General features: G+C 28.8%; 1 long non-coding RNA gene across 1 annotated transcript in view; it reads right to left on the bottom strand.

Moving 5' to 3' along the window:
* Positions 1-2,105: 2,105 nt before the first annotated feature.
* The window catches only part of LOC147816989 (uncharacterized), a 31,078-nt gene continuing 15,638 nt past the window's right edge, over positions 2,106-17,545 (bottom strand). The window contains exon 2 of the long non-coding RNA XR_015429755.1: positions 2,106-5,178. This is a non-coding gene — a long non-coding RNA (uncharacterized LOC147816989). The remainder of the gene's footprint in view (positions 5,179-17,545) is intronic.

The raw sequence follows: 17,545 nt of genomic DNA, 5'->3' as shown, positions 1-17,545 counted from the left end.
TCATAATGAAATATTTCATAAGGGCTTATGATTACATTCTGGAAAGAATGTGTAATAAAATAAACAGTGCGTTTTTAAAAGGAAACGTTTAACTTAAACTGAAATGTTTCATGCATTAGATTTTGTCACACTGGTCGGAATTAACTTTCGTTGAATAAATTTAATGTGTAAACAATAAGGTAAAAAAAAACTCCTTAAAAAAGCACTTCAAGCACTTTTAGTAAAATATCATTTAACTTTCAGATATCTCCAAAGCCTATCAAGGTAAATGAGTAAATGTTCAATTCTTTGGTTCATTGTCGAGGTCGCTGAAAGCTGACAAAAATGACCAAGATTGAAATAAAGGGCGTTTTTATTTGAGAAGGTTACTGTCTTTAGCCTTTAAAGATTAATAATGATTCTTCTTTAATTATTATTTCGAATATTAATTAATAACAATTCTTCTATCAGCGGCATAAAATTGAAAGCATTATTTTCTGACAGTATTGCGCAGAAAATAATATTCAGGAGATAAATACCAGGTAAAAAATATACCTAGTTATGTCAAAAAATAATATAAATATTAACATTACTAAAGAACTTTTTGGTTGCTCATCATTTGATTTTATTTGTCTTTCTAGTAAAATATATTATAGAAACAAAATTCAGTGACAAGTATAAATGTGCAATCATAAATAATTAATGCAGTTGTTTATGATAAATTGAATTCTAATTGTTACAAGTTTATTGTAATATATCATTCATTTTTCATTTCATAGAATGAAAAATAAAAGCTGGCAAGTTATTAATTAAGTAATAAGAAAATGTTCTTTTAAAAACATTGTGAGCAAACAGTAAAAATCACAAAATTTTGTTTCGAAAAAATGTTCCTAACAATGATAAATATTTCTGTTGTTAACCATAAACTTTTATTCTTATTATTGGAGTTCATATTAGAAAATAAACTATCTCATAAGTTTGATTACATTTTGAAACCCTTCTTCGAAGATTTAATTGTTTTTTTAATGTATAGTGAAAAAAATATTTTTTCGAAATCTATCAATATTTTTCCAGAAAACGCATGAGACCCTTATCCACAATATTTGTCCGGAGGAGGGGGAGTAAACATGAAATATTTTTTTTTTTTAATAATTTTTCTAACATTCATCCGCAACATTTACTACCAAAGGAATGTACAATGCCTTTAACTTTAAAAAGGAATAGTATTCACCTATCGTGTCGTTCATGTTTTTTAAATAAACGACAAAAGCTTTACTGTATATTATCTACTTATCAGGATAAGTTATCTAACTTGGATAAAATCTTTATTCAACTAGTTTGACAATGCAGACTATCTTCTTCATAGTTATAAATTATATAGTCACACCTCAAGCAATTTGCATGTCGAAAATGTCGTCATGCCAATTACAGCAATTATGCAATAGTTCACAATGTCCATTGCAGCAGTGGTTAACATGTTGAACTAAAGTTTAGCTTTGATATCGGAAGTTATTTTCTTGAAGGCTTTAATTTAATGATTGAAGTGAAGTCTTGAAGGCTTTAATTTAGTGATTTCTATAGTTTTTGTGTCACAAAGCATACATGAGACAGTTCGAATGTTTTACAGTGAATATTTTAAAACTTTCAACAGGAAAGCAGTCAAGCCTTCGTGAACACCATTTAAATTACATGAAATCGATGTGAATTTACTTGGGATCAAATTTAATTCAGACCTTACAATCAAAAGATTTAAAAGCAACTACACAGCACCAAACTCAAACGGCATTACGCACCCAAGAGGTCAGAAAATGAAATTGCGTTTAAACCAAATTTTTTTCAAGTAGCAAGAGAGCTTTCAATTTTGAGGTTCCTATCTGTAGGGGAAAATGGAAAGAATTTGCAGATGAAAAATAACACACAATTGTGTGCCTCAACTTCTCAACCCTCACGTTCTGGTTGTACTTTTGTAAGAACTTTTCCCTTTTTTTTTGTTGAAAAAAGTAACTATTTTTAAACATATGATAGATGGGTTTGTTAATGTTATTCATTTTAGCATAAGTATAGAGGAACTTTCGGTAAAAAACCTTTCTCACCAAATAGCTTCATCTAACATAAAACAGTGATGGTTTATTTTTGACGCAACTCTGGTTTTTTAAATTTAAACATTTTATTCCACCTCCGATATTTCGAGATTTTTCACTACCTTTTTACTATTCTAATACAGACTTTACTCTAAAGTCTTATATTTTAAAATGCTGACTTTTGCAGAGGTGCCAACTTGCCAATTTAGCTATCAGACATCAGAGCACCAAAATATAAACGGAATATAAATTAGAGCAATTTTAAGGTGTATATACAACCTAATATGATAAAGGTATAAAATTTTAATAAAATTATGCATGAATTTACTATTAAACAAAAAATAACATTTAGATAAAAAAGAAACTATTTAAAAAATTATGCAAAGTTGAAACTTTATAAGATGGTAAAATGAAATGGAATGAATTTTCAAGGTCTTAGTTCATTAAAAACTAGCCTTCACGGTTTTTTGTCATGTTGCACTTGAACCTTAAAAAATTTATGATCCAGCATCAGTTTTAGTTATCCTTCTAATATGTTCTTCCATAAGGAGAGAAGTTTAGCTTATTGGAAGGAAATATAAATAAAGTTTCTTTCCCTTTTTTATATGTTTCTATCAAAATATTGTTTTGTCTTACTTGTAGAATTGTTTGAGGAGTAGAAAAAAATCTCAGATTAGTTGCAGACCATAAAAATTTCATAACTCTTTGTAACGGAGAGGAAAATAAGCTTACTTTAAACTGCTTATTACGGAAATTCTTAAAAAGTATAAATTTTATTATTTGAAAGTAAGTAGTAATTTTGACAATGAAAGCGTAATGATTGCGGATAAATTGTAATTGTTGGCACCCCTGCTTTAATCGATATAGACTCGAAACGAAACTACAACTTTCTGAGCTTGTTTTGAATAGAAAAAATAAGGCATCACACTCGTAGGGCACCACAATCTCAGCATGTCCGCAACCACTGAACCACAAAAAGGCTTTGACAGTTAAATGATAGAAGTGTGCTTTATCTTTAAATAAATTCAGAGCTTCGAAATTTGTAAGTTAAAAACTTTAAGAAAAACACTATTTTGAACTGTGGCAAAATCGTTCTACGAGTTGCGTGATGTCATTGTAGGAGCTTATTGTGAAACGCTGCTACAAAAAGATAACTTTTATTCAAATGAGGAATAGATGTTTAGTACTACTAATGAATAAAGCCACATTCATTTTTAAAAAAATTGGGGCCCTTTTATTAAGTATTTTAATTGAATATAATTCATAATAAAGAGATTGTAGACACCCTAAAAATAAAAGTGCCATTTAAATGGCGGTTCATTAAGGGCTGGAAAAAAATTCCCCTTTTTCTTTGTTTCACAATAAGTTATTACAATTAGGGTTTCTAACACATGATTCGGAACTCCCTTTTTGTTAATGCTTCGTACCTTCTCCCTAAACCCCTTTTAAAATCCCCAGAACATATGCCTACAATATTCCAGCTTTATCATTTTAAAATACCACTCAGAAGTATATGGACGTTTAAAATTGCTTATAATCTTATCATAGATGCAGTTACAAATGAAGGCAACAGAAAATACAGAAAAAATTTCCAGCTTAGAATATAAATATCCATTGCAAAATTTTGTTTTGAAATATATTTTTCTGTACTTAATTATTTTTCTTTCATTATTAAAATTCGATATTTTGCAGTCGATCAAACTCTAGTTTTTAGATTGAAAATTTGGCCCAAAATTCGGTAGCTTTTGCATTCTAATCAAATGTATTAATAATAAAAAAGTATCACTTGAAAGAATAGGATTTTCTGAGCATTTATCAAGCTATGGATAAGTTTGGAAGTGAAGTATTTGCAGCTCGGAGACAAAAAATTTTAAAGAAATTTAATTTGTGTAGGTGCAATACGCATCGCTTTTTTTAATTTTTTATTTGGTTTCAATCAGAGTAGAGGGGGTTCTGAACCTTTTTCCTCCTCATCTCCTGAAAAATTCCACTTCCTCTTGAATGATGAGATGGAGTTACTCAATTTTCGCAATTACTTTTAAAAAAAAACTATTTAGACAATAAATACTACATAAATTGCCCTAAGCGCGAGCGTAAATTTAGATTTAATTTAAAATTCATGGTAGGAGAAAATAAAACACAAGAATGTATAAGATTAAAAGATTGTAAGAGGTAACACAATGCTTGAAAATTGAAAATGCATAACAGATTAAGATGTTATTTAACTTTCAGTCGGAAAATATTATCTTTCTATTCAAAATGTAAAACTTTTACTATCGTGTCTACTTTTTACACTTTAAAAAAAGTGTCACTTTACTACCACTCATTCATTTCAATACGCCACTGATTTTTTTTTCTTTCATATAAATACAAACAACAAACTACTGATTATAAATGTAATATTTTTAATAATTATAATAAGTTTATTCATATTATAATAATTTTATTCAAAAATTAAACTTTTAATGTTAAGGGTTATGCCACCAAAATAGTGCAAACTTATGCCTGGCTAAAGATGCTTTTTTGGAACCTATACGACCAGATATGCTTTCCACTTTCAATGAGGTCTTTGCAGAGTGTAAAAAAAATGTATAAGAACCTCTGGAGGGTTTCTCCTCTGCATAGCTGGTATTTCAGAAAACGTCCTTTGCCAGTGGTCATTTAAGGTGTCTCTCGTATGTTTGGGGGCGAAAGACTTTCGGACTTTGCACTAAATGTAGGACTGCTCAGGCTTTGCCCGAACATATTCTAAACTGTATCGATTTTGAGATCAACGAGGTTTTTTCAAAACGTCATCCGTTTTTAAATTTTGTGGACATTTTTAGACTTATGGATTTCGTTTAATTGGGATAGACCTCTTGGGGATTAGAACAACAAGGGAAGCATTGATACAAACAACAAGGGAAGCAATGATACAAAAATTTCTAAAGAATAATCTGAAAATGTACTTATCTATTTCTGGCCCTGCCCATAACGATGTGCTACTTGCTGTTCTTGTCTGCAAGGTCAAGGAATTAGTTCCCCTGGCAAAATCCTCAATTGTTGGCTTTGGCCCACTCTGGACTATTTTTATATTTTCAAAAACATAAAAGGACATAATCTGCTACATCTCTGTAGCCTGGAAACAATAATAAAATCATTGTTGAAAAAGAATTAATAAAGACAAAGTTCACACAGTTTAATAAAAAACACAAATTAAACAAATTAAATTTTCCATGTGAAGTGAACAAAATTACAATTCAAGTTGTACTTTTTTTAATTGATTGCGAGATAAAGAGCTCCATTCTAATCATTTCATGTTCGCTTAATTAAATAAAGAAATTTTTTTTCAATTGTCGATCTGGATTTGTTGAAACTTTGAACAGCTCTTTCAAAAATTTTATTTTATTTTTAAATATCAAAAGGTTAAAATGGAGCTTTTAACTCTAGGTGTATCACCCTGAAGATGGTGAGGTATTATTTTATTTTGGTATTAGTTACAGGAAAAAAAAGGATATTTATAATATCAGACACGCAATCTAATTTTAGATCTAACTAATGAAGACAAATTTTAAGTAAACTACAATCACTTTTAACAATAATGTGCTATATGTTTATTTTAAATTTATAAAGCTTAGATTGAATTTAATTAGCTTAAAATGAAAATGAAAAAGGTGCTTGGGGATTATATCCCGTCTACCTGTCAGCGGGAATGCGCAAGTCATTTAGTGCCATCGTAATGGAAAGTAATTTCCAAATATTCTAAACTCATGAAATTTATAAAATAATAAAAAACTGTAAGTGTAAAAATACGCAATAAAGAAGTGTTATAAAAAGAATCAGAACAAAATAAAAACCTCTATTTTTCCTCACTTAACTTTCAAAACTAACTCGCGTAGTCAATGATTATACACAGAAAATATGATAAAATTTGGTTTATTGTCACGGCAGCTACCTTTTGGTGATAATATCGGTTTTGGCGAAAATGGACGCCATGATAATCCCAGGGTACTCAGAGAAGAGAAAGTATTAAAAATTAGTTTTAGTTTTAAATTACAATGGCAGCAATTAAAAATTACAAACTCTTCTGTTAAAAAAATTCTATGTTTAGCACATCTTAATCGTCATTGGTATTATAAAAATATTAATTTGCATATTCGTATAGTACATCTATAACAAATTCATGTATTAAATCATATCTAAAAAATAAACTGATTGTAATACTAGACTCAATTTACATTTTTATCTCATTTCTGAATCTAGTTATCAATAGAATGTAATTACTTCAACGAAAACATTCATTAAATTCAGGAACACTTTTCTAATGTTTTATAATAATGTAAGACATTCAACAAATATTTACTTTAAAACTAAATGGAAAAATAGTAAAAAAGGGTGTGAAATTGACGGTAAGGAAAAATCAAGTTGGTACCTAATATATACGTAACTTATTATAAAAAAAAGACATTAGCTGAAAAAGAACATTAGAAATAAATAACAAAGTTCATTTAAAGCTTTAAATTGGTATTAAAGAAACAAATATAAAACATAGCTTATCATTAAAAAAACAAAGAGTAAAATTCACAAACGCCGTTTTGAGATTTCTGATGTGATAATAATAAGTTCACGTGGAACAATTAGCCGATCTTCAACTGAACATTTATTAATGAAAAATAAAATTAACATTTTTCAGCAACTCTTCGAATTAGCGGGTTGTGTAATCTGTATATCTGCCATTTAGGCAGAGGGGGTGCGTTATATCTGTGTAAACTAAGTGTTTTAACATCTGTGTGTGTTCTTAATTTCTAAATTTTTCAGTTGATATTTATTTAAGAAGCTTAATATTTATAACAATGATGAAAACATGAACTTAGCTTTAACGTTTCGATATAAGTAACCAAATAAAATTATATTTCAAATAATTCGAAATTTATAAAACTAAAAAAAAAATAATAATCCTAAAAAGGATTCTTTAAGTAATTTAAAAGTTCAATGGTTATTAAATCAAGTAAATTTATAAAACCACAGTTTTGTATTCTGTCCATAACATTCTTAAACTATTTTTTGTTGCAGAATCAAATCACCTTTCTATGAGACAGGGTTGGAGTTTTTGCCAGGACAGTGGCAAAAACCTGGTAAAAACCGGCAAAAATTGTAAGAACCGGCAAAAACCAAATTATCTAAATTGCTGATTAAATATTATTACAAAATACTTGAAACAAATTTAAGTCAATCCTAAGGAATAATAATTTTGATACAATACATGAAAAAATTATTTTTAACATATTAATAATTAATATAAAGGCAATAATTTTTAAAAGATTGAAAGTTTTTGACCTCTTTTCATTTTAGAATCCTTAAATAAATGTTTTTTTTACAAATGAATAAATATTATTATTTGTATAATATTATTATTATTTATTATAAAAAAGTATTATTTGTACAATAATTAACTACACATCTTGATAGATATTTTATGCTTTAAATTATAGTTATATTAATTTAAAATAAGTTCATTTCACTGGAAAAAGAAAATAATTGCAAATTTTCCAATCAATAATGCTTTAAACTACTAAAATGGTGTATTATTACATTATGATTTCATTATGGAATAAAAATTTTGTTAATTTTTTTGTAATTATTCATATTTATAGTATATATTTCAATTTTAGGAATAATTTTGTCACAAAAATGTGTTTTTGTCCTCTCATCTTGGAAAATATAGGTTTTTGCCAATTTGCTTGGCAAAAACCTGTTTTTGCCAGGACGGTTTTTACCAGTATTTACCATGGTTTTTTCCACCTGCGGCAAAATCTTGCCAACCCTGCTATGAGATACACTGATTTCTGTAGACAAATCTAAATAGCATTTTGGTATAGAAAATAAAGTAATGTTAGCCTAGTTATTGCCATCGATTTACCGATAGCTAGGTAATCGATAGTTATAACGAAATGGATTTTTAAAATTTTCCTCTTAACAAAAAGATAATTTTTATCCAATAAATTAATGTTCTATTTATGTATATCAGTAATATTAATCAAAATGTTTTGGTAAAGAATTTTAAATAAAAGAATCCACAATATCGAAAAAACTTGAGAAAAAAATTTAAAAGTTCATGCATTTTTCTGGAATAAAATTATTTAAAATTTAGATTTCGACATTCAAAATCACATATTAGTCTAAAAATATATATAAATTATATTTTGATTTTCAATCATGGTTAAACTAGAGAGAAAAAAATATTTCATTTTTGGCATTAAATTAATGTTTTTAACGGTTATAATATTTTTCAATTGGTTCTATTTTTTTATTAGCTTGATAGTTTAATACGCAAAAGTAAACAATCTTTCACACTTCCTCTTGCCTTTAACAATCAAGCTAGATTTCACATGTTGGAGACAGATTCATCAATTTCTTTGTTTCATGAAAAAAAAAGAAGTCAAAATCTTTACGGAAAATATTTCAGATTTGGAAACAGTTCTGGCACAATAAGGGCTACGAATCCACAACTCATGACACACACACATTATATATATATATATATTTGAGAAAAAACATCAATGATGCAGATAGGAAAAGTAAAGAATTGATGTTTGAAATTTGAGTACAACAACAGAAACAATATTTAAAAATATATAGCAGCATTTTTAGACAAATATACTTTGCTTGGACACACAAAAAATGAATTTAACATAAATAAAATTAAAATTTTAAAAACAATGTTTTTTAAGTAGAAGTAGACAATAAAGTAGAAATAATTCCATGTTTGTCATAAAAAAAACTATAAAGGTAAGTAAAACGATAAATACGTTTGAAAGACGGTCGGTATTAGTAGCCGTTGCAGATAAGATTATTTTCTCCTTTTTTTTTTAATTTGATAAAACGTTTTAAAGAAGTTTTTCATTTTATTACTTTCCTTTTTGTTATTGTCTAAGTTTACGCCAGAAAGTGGTCACATTTTCAATTGGAATTAAAAATTGAAACAAAGTTCAGCTTAGAATTTTTAGAAGACAAAAGTAATTTGTTGTAGCCAAGATCAAAACACCATTTGAAATTTAAACACTCTAACTATACGAAAAGTAGTCGCAATTTTGTTTGGTAAGAAATTTTGTAGGGAATATAATTGTAATGATATTTTCCTATCGCTTTCAGGAAGCTATTAAAACATGTATTGTCTTTTTTGAATAAAGCTCTAGTCAAGATTTGAATGCTCTGGCTAATCGGAAAGTTGTTGAAATTTCGATTGACGATAAAAGCTACTTCTAGCAATCAGAAAAAATGATAGAAACTTTGTCATTCGGCAAACAGGTCCAGCTAATCCGTGATGGCTCAAGGGATAGAGCTTTTGCCTTAAAATGATGTGAACCGGGTTCGAATCCCAGAGATGGATCGTCGATACGAATTCCGATTCTGGTTGCACCGACAAGAGTGCTGGCGCAAAATATCCCCAGTGATAGACGTATCGTGGTTTAGAGTCTCCTTGCCGTCAGGCTAACCGTGGAAGTTTTCGAGGTTTTCCTCTCCATCTAACGCTAATGCGTGTTATATTTCCATCAAAAAGCCCTCCACGAAGGCAAAATTTCTCCCAATACTTAATCCAGGAGTTCTCTTGTCTTCTGGATTGAGTTCAAAATTACAAGACTATGGAGTTGAAGATAAGTAGTCTTAAACCCAAAAATAGGGTTGGCTGTTTAACGACGGTTATAAAACAGTTGCAGCTAAACTTTTAGTCCTCTAGATCATCAAAGATAGGCCGAAAGTTTTCATGATTCCAGCCAAATACATACAAAAGCGATTTAATAAAAATGTAGCAACCAATGATTAAAGCTAAACAGTTGTCTATTCAGCTCACATTTTTGTTAAAGATATAAAGTATTTCTTTAAAGGTAATGCAAATGCATAATATCTGGATTGAATAATTGACATTCATTTCTCATGAAAATAAAGATAATATTGTATAGGAGAAAACAATTTTTATAAAGTGCAAATAAGTTTTCACATCTTTAATTTCAAGTTAAGCTTAGATTCTAAATCAACTCAATACGTAACTTCTAAAAAAAAACTTTTTAAAAAAAAAACTTTTTTTCTCCATATTTAAATACGTACCTTACAATTATAATAGCAATTTTGTATTAAAAAAAAGTGAATAAACAATTTAAATGTGATAAAACTATTTCAAAAAATATAAGTACAAATACTAAAAATAAAACTAAAAATAATTTGTTTTGAAAAATATTTTTAGTTTTTAAGTGTATGAAATATTTAGATAAATTTAAAGAAAACAGTTCAAAGGCAAAATAGGGTTGATACAGGGTAGTTCAAATATCAAGTAAGAACTTAACAGTGGGAGGGGGTTAAGTGATTTGAATATTTTTGCTGATAAGGGGGGAGGGATGTTAGTAATGCTTATGATAAAATTTTGTTATTTCCAAAATTTTTCCTAAAATGCAAAATAAAAACTTTAACAAAAAACTACACTTTGAAAAATAACAAATTTGATATAAATGTTAAATTTGGGGAGATAAAAAAACTGAAAAAAAGTTTCTTTCAAGTGTTGTGTATATACACAAATATGCCAAACACAAAAGATTCCAAAAAATATTACTATCAAAATTTTATACGTAGAATTAAAACAAATTTAAAGAGAAGTTCAATATTGTATTTGAATTTAATCCAGGAACAAAATTAATCCTCAATTTAGAATCAAAGATTGAGATCACGATCACACTACTGTAATAAATGAACCTAGAAATTAAACCAAAATAACTTAATATCTTTGAACAAATAAATACCATTCCGACTTATATTTAAAGTTTTTATCACAATTAAAAAAAAAAAAAAAACATGAACATGAGTGAATGGGGTTTCATGAAAAAACAAGTGACATTTAAGAGGCAAAAGAAGTTTACTTAGGAGGCATGTCAATTTATTGTGGTCAATTTCAGCTATTAGAAAATTACAAATTTTAATTAAAATTTTTGAAAATGAGACTATGTTTACTTTTTAATCTCATTTGGGAAATAATTAAAGTACAAATAAATTTGATTTATGTGACTTACAAGTCACATAATTTCAAGTAATAAAAATTTAGAAAAATATTTCTGAAATGCATAACTCTATAAGATAGATTTTAACAATCCTTCAGTAATAATTAAAAAAAAATAATGAAAATAGCTTCAGAAAAAGAAAAAAAAATTTTAAAACAACATTTTTTAATTATCTGTGTTGAATATTGAACATAAATATTTCAAATATGTTTTAAATAATAAGTATGTCAGAGGAAAAATTTACTTTCTTTTTTTCAGCTATAGAAACTAAATTCTTAAAAATATTTCTTAAAAAAATTTTCTTAAGTTAATTCTTAAAAAAATTTTCAATATAGTTTTCTTTATTTTTTATTTTTAAATTCTTGTTATTTACTAAAACATGTCTCGAAATTTTCTTTACGAGCGGATAAGTTTCGGCTCCGACGCTACGCATACGAATCAACACCATTTAATACTAACTTATAATTTTCAAACGTAGCCAGAAATTGTAGTTCAAAAAACTAAACAACCATACCAAGGAAGTTTTTATACACAAATTAGGGGGCCTATAATAGGTTCCGATAAATAACAGCAGGAAAGTTCTTTAGGCTTAATATTCGTGGAACCAGCGTGTGAGACGGGGCGTGGTTAGAAGTGTCGCGGGTTGGTTAGCGAAAAAATGAGGAGTCCGAGGGGTCAGGTGTCCTATCCCGGTCTAAGTTTAATTTCTAAATTTTTTTAATTATTTATTTTTTTCTATTTCTTTTATTTATTTCTTTTTCAATATTTCAACGTGAATAAAATGATCTATATATATAGAAATTAAGACCTTTACTGACTTACTACATACTGACTTTTAAAGAATGTTGTGTAAAAATATTTGGGGGGAGCAAAATATATTTGATATTACTATTTTGGAATATGTGAATTGTTAAAGAATTCCCTTTCTGCATGTTTGTGTCAACCACGAATTGATAGATTCTCAAAGTATCTTTTAGCATTGGCGTACTTATACATTAAATGACTTTTTAAAAAAGCATTTGTTTATTTAACACTTTTCGCCTCTTTTTTTGTTGACTTTCCATGATATGTTATTGACTTATTGCCCGTTTAGGCAGAGGGGGTGCGATTGTTCTTGTTTTCTAGTGGCTCTATCTATGGCCCCGAAATCGACTTCTGCCACACCCGTTTAAAGGATGGACCCTATCATACATCCATTCTTTCCTCCACTGATCGTAATTTTGACCTGAATCAGAGAACGATCGATCTCCCATCCAGTACCCCCAGAGGTATTGATTTGTTATGGGAACATGGAGGACTTTTGCGACTTGGCAGATTTAACGTGCCTCAGTCACTTTACTACACGGGGAGTCCTCGGCCGGTGGGGTTCGAACCTTCGAATTCTTAAAGGATATTACAATTTTTTAAAAACATTTTCAAATTAAATAATATAGGTTTTAAATAGATATTCAATGCTAAATAGTTTTAAATTTGTTTTTTATTGTAAAGTTTAATTTATTTTCTTTTATAATTTCAGCTGTAGCTCTTCATCCTCAGGAAAATCTACTTGTATATAAAACATGTTAACTTGATTCTACGTTGGGGTACCTTTTCATAGATGATGGTTGACAATGTTGATAGTTATATCCCCACATTGGTGACTTTTGGACTTGATGTGAGCATGCCTGCTTTGACAGAAACTCCCACTTCTATTTGAACATGCCTACCTCGATGGATGGTCCACTTTGAAAAGTTGACTTGCTACTTGTGACATTATCCACCTTCTCGCGCTGTTGCTACTCAGTTTCGATCACACACAACGTATTCACTCGACTGATAAAGGCAACCCAAGAGAGACCACTACCGTTAACTTAATACAGCTCTACCGATCAGTACTTAAAATTACGGTGATCTTAATACATCTCTCAAGGCCTCTCACAAAAAAGCAATGAATCATCTAGTGGTATCCGTTCATCGAATTCTGTTGTCATCGAATCCGTTCATCGAAATCCGTTCATTATAATTCTGGTTGGCGAGTATTGTAGCGTCTACCACTACAAAAATTTTAATGCCAATTCACTAGTATATAAAGCATGTCAACTCGATTTTATGTTGAAAATTATATTTCGTCTTTCTCTCATATTTAATGAATGAATTAATATTTGAAAAAAAAAACTGTATTAACATGAACTGTCATCCACTACAAGTTGGTAAAAAATGTATTAGAACTTGAGAGTGGATGAATAAAAAGTACAGTAGGGAACCGATTATCCGAAACGAACATCCATCACTATTCCGGATAACTGATTTTTCCGGTTTTCTGAAATGCTACAAAAAGCCGTTTTTTTATTGTTAAACCCTGAGGGAAAAAAAAAATTTTTTTAAATGGCAGGAAAATTTATCGAACTTCGCTCCGGTTTTTTGGTTTTCCGGCCTTCTGATTTCCGGATAACGGGTTCTGTACTGTATTAACGATTGAAAATTTGAACAAGATATAAGGAGAGTGTAAACTAATAGTAGGAATAGAATAAAAGAAGTAAAAATACTATCTCCTCAAGAAATTTAGCTTAGTTTAGATCGAAAAAAAAATCGAATTAAATTTAATTTTGAGCTATCTATTAAAATATAGACTTCAGAATTCGTGGACTTCACAAATCTTATTGCTGCATTGATTCTATTATTTATATGCTTTATTGTTATAGTAAAAGAAATTTAAAATGTCTCTGAAATAATTCAATTAAAAACAACTGCTTCCTTCAGATAATAGCATTATTTTAAAGATGATTAAAATTGATTTGCAGAAAATAGGTTTATAAAACCTTATTTTAAACTGCTTTTAATTTTTACTATTATTAATTCATTTCTTACTATATATAAAAATTTAATGATGGTGTCGTAGTTTTCCATTGTTGTCCATAGATTTTTATTAGCTGGAAAATCACATGGCTGGATCCAGTTTGCCCACATTATTTTTCATATTGGCTTGGTTGTCAGCATGAAATTGATATAAGTTATAAAGTTATTGTTTTCAAATAAATATTTTTGTTTCCTTCATTTACCTTAGTTTTCTAAATTTTTGCTTCCTTAAAAATTACCTATTAAGTTTTTGATTTTGTTTAATTTTGAAATAAAGAGTTTAGGAGGATTGATTTTATTATTATTATTAAAGCTTTTCAGAAGACTATTTTAGACATACATAGTAAACAACAGGGGCACATTGTGTACCCTCTATGAGGTCTATAATCATTTCCTCAGGTAGGGTACACTATTACCCGGTAATATAATACGTGGTCCAATTTAAATATCATAGGTTAATATTAGAGGGAGATATAGGACCATATTTTTTATACAGAATATTTACTTCGAATTTCTTCATTTAAACGCCATTCAACACACTATTATATTTATACATACATAGGAAATTAAAGAGCCACATTGTGTACCCCCTAGGAGGTCTATAATTATTACCTCTGGTAGAGTACACTATTACCTGGTAATATAATATGTGGTTCAATTTGAATATTATACAGGGTGGCCACTCAAATCAGATTTCAAATTTCACTGATTTTTCCAGGTTTTCCAGATAAAAATCTTAAAATTTCCAGGTTTTTGTTTCTTTTTTCTTATAAAGTATAGGATGTGTACAAGAAAAGTGTTTATACTATTAAATATTCTATTCAAAATGTTATTATTTTAACATATCATCTTGAAAAAAATAATTTATTTTGACAGTTTGGCAAGATTTTTTTATTTATTTTTTTAATGTTTTGGTACAAAATTTTGAATCAAAAATCATATATTGATCAACAAAAGAATAAAATTAAATAATATATAGTAAGTTCTTAAAAAAACCTTTTTTAAAATTAAAATATGTTATAAAAGGTTAAAATGAAATAGAAAAAATTAGCATTAATGCAACAATTGTAATGATTTGTCGGCAAATATTGCTGTTAGCGATTGTAAAAAAATGTGTGATTGGTTGGTTTGAATGGGAGAAAAGCTTTCAGAAAAAAAGTGCGATATAAAATCTATTATTATTAAATTATAACCAATTAATCTTTGGAGAATTTTATAAAGTTAAAAATACAAAAACATTTTGTCAAAATAGAAAAAAAAATTACCACCAAAACATCGAACAAACTTGAGCCACAAATGGATTCAGCCCACGGACAGAATTTAAAAACAGAAGCTAACATCCTAACCTCTTTTTCCACCTCCACCAGAATCTTTCCTAAATTGCACAGTCCCATAGCGGTCAAAGACTTCTACATTTGTTTAGCAACCGTGGGAGAATTTTATATGGCATTCTAGTTTAACAGAGCTGTAATGGAGCAAATTTTGATGAAAGCTAAGTATCACTAAGTTGATGATATATCAACTGTTTGGCGATATATTTCCGTTTAAAAAAGTGGGTATAATGGATGATATAATTTAAATTAAGAATATTAGTAAATAATTTAAATTAGTGAAATTAAAAAAAATATTAAAGAAAAAATTTCCAGCTTTTCGTTAAAATTCCCTGATTTTTCCAGGTTTCTATCCAAATTTCCCTGATATTTCCAGGTTTTTTCCAGTATAAATAAATTCCCTGATAATTCCAGGTTTTCAAGGTTTTTCAGGTGGGTGACCACCTTGTTATAGGTTAATATTAGAGGGAGATATAGGAGCATATTTTTATACAGAATATTTACTTCGAATTTCTTTATTTAAACGCTATTCAACACACAATTATAATTATACATACATAGGAAATTAAAGAGACACATTGTGTACCCCCTATGAGGTCTATTATTATTTCCTCTGGTAGAGTACACTATTACCCAGTAATATAATAGATGGTCCAATTTGAATATTATAGGTTAATATTAGAGGGAGACATAGGACCATATTTTTATACAGAATATTTACTTCGAATTTCATTTAAACGCTATTCAACACACTATTATATTTATACATACATAGGAAATTAAAGAGCCACATTGTGTACCCCCTATGAGGTCTATAATTATTTCCTCTGGTAGGGTACACTATTACCCGGTTATATAATGCGTGGTCCAATTAAAATATTATGGGTCAATATTAAGGTCCGATATCGGGCCTTGTGTTAGTTAATACTGAAAAATGGCTTCGAATTTTTAAAGCTCTTTAGAAGAAGAATTTCCTCATTTTAAAGCTTTTCAGAATAATATTTAGGGGCAAAATTAAATTGTGGTTTTATGGTCTAAAAATAGCTAAAACCAGTTTTTGTTTTCTCTTTACAGACGGATTGAGAAAAGAAAATTTCTGGTGAGGAAGTGTGGGCTGACGACTTAGTACAATAAACAAAACGGGATGCCGCGCGTCAATTCCTTGAAGCGAAAGTTCGTCGTGTGCACAATTCATCAAAAACACAATCCTTTGTGGGCAAAATTTGTCGTGGTGATAATTTCATCGTCAGCACAATTCATCGTTGGCACAATTTTATGCGGTATCATTGAAATACATCTATTAACGATGTATTTCAATTCATACATTTATTAACGATGTAAATAATCTTTTAACAATGTATAATAAAAACTCTTGCATTATTTGCAAAACAAAATATTTTATTTTTGATCCGTCAAATAATACAAAAACACCAAGGAGGGTAAATGGCTTATGATTTGCTTATTGTTACTTACAAGAGGGTGGAGGGCTATTTTAATTTATTTTATAACAGTCGTTGAACAGTCGACCCAATTTAGGGTTTACGACTACTAATGTTCAACTCCGTAACCTTGAAATTTTGATCACAATACGGAAGACAAAGGATTTCATAGATCAAATATTAGGAGAAATTTACATTCGTAAGGGAGCTTTTGGAGGTACTCGCATTTGCGTTACATGAAGAGGAAAACCAAGAAAACAATCTTAATGGTTCCATCAGATGAAGTTACCCATTATGAGTTCCAATCTTAATGGGTGTAACCAAGTACGCTAATTAATTAGTGTAACAATTAAGTTACGAAATCAAACACTAAAACGTACTTTTCTGAATAAACATGCATTTCTTTTTTACATACTTGGATTTTTGACGCTTGAAATCTGGGGGGAGGTAGCTGTAATCTTGGCCAGCCTCCAAGGTTTCAAGGCCAAAATTAGTATTTCAATAAAATTTGTATTTAGGGATTAGGGCAGGTAAATTGAATTCATAGTTGAAATTTTGAAATAGACTAAAAATACCCCTCACCCCCAAAAAAAATGGTGGCTGAAATATGGCGAGCAAAAATAAAATAATAATGTAGTATGTTTAAATAATTGAATATAGCAATGAAAATATAATAATTTTCGTAATTTTATATTAAAAATGAAAAGCAAATTATATTTTCAACGTAATATTAGAAAAAAACGCGAATTACAAAATAACGCAAAAACATGAGAGAAAAAAACATAATTTTTGTTTTTTGGTACATTTAGTCCACCTTTGCAATACGGGCAAAATGGGGCATGTTTTTTAGAAAG

The sequence above is a fragment of the Parasteatoda tepidariorum genome, chromosome 1 (genome assembly GCF_982258835.1).
Source record: "Parasteatoda tepidariorum strain Cologne lab strain chromosome 1, Ptep-v5.0, whole genome shotgun sequence".
Taxonomy (NCBI): domain Eukaryota; kingdom Metazoa; phylum Arthropoda; class Arachnida; order Araneae; family Theridiidae; genus Parasteatoda; species Parasteatoda tepidariorum.
Note: the sequence above shows the minus strand (reverse complement) of the source record. Positions and strands in the feature narration are given on the sequence as shown.